We start from the raw sequence: 4,419 nt of genomic DNA on the forward strand, positions 1-4,419 counted from the left end.
GAGGCCAGGGGACTGTCCACGCGGTGACCTCTTGAAGGGGACTGACCCAGATGTGAATACATGCCACTCACCAGTTGTTTTGTTAGCCAGTCACCTGGGAACATGGTGACACAGAAAGAATCAGTCATGGAAGGAAAGGAATGGGATTTTCTGGACCAACGCCGGCAGGCTTTTCTAGAAAACAGGGGGAAGACATACATTTGAAGCCAAGCAGGAGACCCTGCAGGACGAGGATGACTAGCAATGCAGAGAGCGGGACAACAAAGAGACAAATAGGAAGTAACCTGGAACCCATTTTCCTCAGTCAAGAGAAAGCAAGGAATGAGAAAAGCTGAGGGTCTCTGGGCACTGCAGGAATTCTCAGAACAAGTCTGTTGTCTCCCTCCATACTGTAAAAAGTATGAAACCTTTCGCCTTTATTACGTGTTCTTCCCTGTCAGTAATGGTTTGTTGTCAGGGTCACTGCCTTCACCTGGGTTTGGGGACTGATCATGAGATCCCAACACCTGGTGGGCAGTGCCCTCTGCTGGCCACCGTGCGGCAGGAGCCGGCTGGGAAGAGGAGCTCTGGTTCTACAGGTCATCTCAACCCCGCTGTCGATGTTAGGTGCCACCCAGTCGAGCACGACTCCTAGCGGCCCTGCGAGCTGTTGATCTGGACACTGTGACATCCTCACCACCTCCAACACACTTCACTAGGTAATCAGTGATGTGGGCTGGACCTAAGTCAAATCCAGAGCCATCAAGTCTATCCCACGTCACAGCGGCCCCGAAGGGCGGACAAGCTGCTCGTATCAGATCCCGAAGGCTGACATCTTCATGGAAGCCGGTTACCTCACCGTTATCCCACTAAACGGCGTGTGGGTGTGAACCTTCGGGGTTAACAGCCCTCTCTTAACCCACAGGCTAAATTTAGGTGTACCGGGGAATTCATGACACTGAAAGGCTCGGCTTACTGACATTACAGAATCAGTTGCGTGTTAAACTTAAGTTTGCATAGTGGCAGAAGTTTATATGACCTCCACGAGACGGCGATTTCAAAGGCGAGGCCGAAGCCGTTTTCACAAATGACCTTGGCTTTCGCTCCTCCTACTGAAATGGAATGTCCCCTCGTGAGTCCTCGTGACAGTAGCGGGGAGCTCTCTTAGATGCTTCTGGGGGTGGAGGTTGACCTGGACCCAGAATCATGGGCCTGTTTCTGGGTGAGAACTCAGTCTGTCCCCGGCCTCCTCGGGCCAGTTGGATGCAAAGACCACATCTCAGGCTCGATGCTGAAAAGCTGAAGCTGCCCTCCTCAGACTCTGTGACGCGTACCTTCAGGCCTGTGACAGCACGTGGACATGGTGGAAGAGATACCAGCAATACGCTGTCCATCCTGACATATGAGAAAACTGTCCAGCCTCGGGGTGTGGACACAAATAGGCCTTGATAAAGATCCTCATGGCTTGGCCCCGGGCCCGGACAGAGAGGCAGTGGCTGTATGCGAGGGGCACTGGCCAGGGGTGGGATGAATCTTCGGCTACACCACCCATGTCTCAGCCATCAGCTGGTTCCACAAGTCGTAACCTTAGAGGAAGCTCTGGTGGTGTGACCAGCAGGCAGCTGTGCAGTGAACCCAAAGCTGGTATCTCTCTGGCGGTCTGATTTCACCAGTGGTTACAAGGAAGAAGGACGGGTAATCTCCTGGGCAACGTACAGCCTCCCCAACCTGCTGGACGTCAGCTAGGACTTGGCTGCACTCAGTGGTGTCTAAGGCTGTCAGTCTTCATGGGGTCGGACTTCCTCATCTTCCCGTAAAAGGAGCTGGTGAGCTCAAAACCTAACATTTCGGTGAGCATCTGTTAGCACTTGGCCACCACGGCCTGTCTGCCTGTGTGCCCCTTACAATCTCAGTATAGAAAGGCATTATGATGAACGATTAACGGATCGCTGGTAACAGACAAGTTTCAGACATTTATGGTGACATTTTATCTAAGCCTCTCTCCTTGTTGCTCGTGTGAAACCATCACACAGGCAGAACCCCTCACGCTCACGCTGGCCTGATACCGTCCTTTCTCTCTGGGGGACACTCTTTCAATGTCACCATTTGCATAACATCCTTACAGCTTTCCCAAGGCCAGGACCAGGCTGCGCCGAGAATCCACTTTTAGTGTGAATTAGCAGTAGATGAGGAAGCGAAACTATGAATGAAATGTGCAAATTAAATAAGCAACAGAGCGTACGGCAGCAGAGATAATGCAAATAAAATATGCAAACAGCACTATTAGCCAAAGTTTCTTTCTTTACAAACAAATGCAGTTCTCGGAGTGTGTACCTATAATTTAGGGGGAATCTAACAACTTCTCAGAATGCAGGTAGGTTTCTGAATACTGTCATGTTACTGTTATGTGCTGTTGAGTTAACTACAACTCTTAGGGACCCATGAACAATGGCTCTTAACTTTGACCTATCCTAAGCCATCCTCACCATTCCTGACACACTTGACCCCACTGCCACAGTCACTGTGTCAACCCTTCTCATCCAGGGTCTTCCTCCCCTGTGTTGACCCTCTACCCTTCCAAGCATAGTATTCTTCTCCAAGGACTGATCCCTCCTAATAACATTTCCAATGTATATGAAACAGAGCTTCAAAATCCTTGCCAAGGAGCAACCTGGTCTCCCCCTCTCCAGGACAGACCAGTTTGTTCTTTTGGTGTCCATGGTATGTTCAACACTCTTCTCCAGATCAAAGGCATCAATTCTGTCATGAGTCTATCACTTTTCCAAATGTAAAACACCTGCCCCCTCAAAGGTTGTACCCTCTCTATGAACCCTGAAACCACAGAGCCATTCGTCAGGCTGTAAGTTTCCTAAGGATTCACAATCAGACTTTGCAAATGCCGGTGCCAAGGAGGCTGTTGGGGCAGATGAGAGAGAGCAAGATGGGCCCGGGTGAGCCCAGGCTTCAAGGCTGAGGGCTGTCACGGCATTAACAGCAAGACAGAAGGACGAACAGACCACGAATGCTCTCAGCTGTAGCTCACGTCCACCTAATGTGACCAAGGAGAAAGTCCTGGCTGTCTTCTTCTGACAACTCTGTGCTGGACACCCTGTGGGGCACAGCAGTCCTCCACCAGGTGTGGGAAGGTCACGCGTGACAGCAGTCAGCTCCACGCCTGCTGGAGGAAGCCCATGGGGGTGGGGGTGGCAGAGAGCAGGCTGTCCCCCCCACTGTGATAGAACAGAGGGAACAGCAGGGGATGCCCACACAGACCAGGTCACACCTCACAGTGATGCCAGACACAGACCAGGTCACACCTCACAGTGACGCCCAACATGGACTGAGGTCACACTCAATGGTGACACCAGACACTGACTAGGTTACACCTCACAGTGACACCCAACACAGACTGCAGGTGACCTCCTCACAATGACACCAGACATGGACTGAGGTCATACCTCAGTGATGCTGGACACAGAGTGAGGTCACACTCAATGGTGCCAGGCACAGACCTCCAACACAATGACATCCAACACAGACTGAGGTCACGCCCAACAGTTACACCAGACACAGATCAGGTCACACCTCACAGTGTCATTCGACATGGACTACAGGTGACCACCTCACAGCACTGCCCAGTGCACAGACACACTCTCCAGGATGCCCTGGGCCTCTCCAGGGGCCTGACCTCGCCTCCCTGCTCCAGGGACTTGGCTGTGGGATGCTGGGACAGAGTTGGCCTTCTGCAAAGATTGTGAATGAAGCTTGAGTAACTTGGACCCTGGAATGATGACAAATGAGGAGCAAGTCCCCTGCACCCTGGGACACACCTGCCATGGTTTGCCTTCACCTGAGTGGAGAGCCTGAGACGAAGGTGGGGGGACAAGGGGTTCACTCAGGAAGCACCCTGAAAGCATGAGTGGGTGAGGAGGGAGGGTGGACCAGGTGAGGAAGGGGAGCCCACTGGCACACACTGGCAAATGCTGCAGTGACCCCAGAGGCCCAGCACTTCTGGGACCCCAGTCTCAGCCCCCGGAGCGCTCACGAGAGAATCCCTCACCCAGGAGGCCTGCATGTCCCTTCACATCATGAGAGTGTGAGTGTGTGCTCTCCACGTGGGCCCTGCGGGGAGGGGAGAGGCTTCCATGAGCCAGAACTCAGGAGAGCGAAGCCTGGGTCAGCTGCCGCTTCTCTTCAGGCCCCCAAGTTCACTGGGTGGGGAGGGGGCTGAGGGATGTGGCGAAGAGGAGGCAGGTCACTGGCTGTCTGCTGAGTGTCACCACCCCCGTCTGTCATCACGCTGTGTATTTACATTTATCAGAGGCAATGTGATTGGCACAGGATAGAGCACGGTTTAGGGCTGTTGCACATAGGGTCGCTATGAGTCACAAACAACTCGATGGCACATAACAACAACAACAAACAACATGTCTCTATACT

This window comes from Elephantulus edwardii, unplaced genomic scaffold (assembly GCF_000299155.1).
Source record: "Elephantulus edwardii isolate Elephantulus edwardi_28Jun2011 unplaced genomic scaffold, EleEdw1.0 scaffold00024, whole genome shotgun sequence".
Classification (NCBI taxonomy): domain Eukaryota; kingdom Metazoa; phylum Chordata; class Mammalia; order Macroscelidea; family Macroscelididae; genus Elephantulus; species Elephantulus edwardii.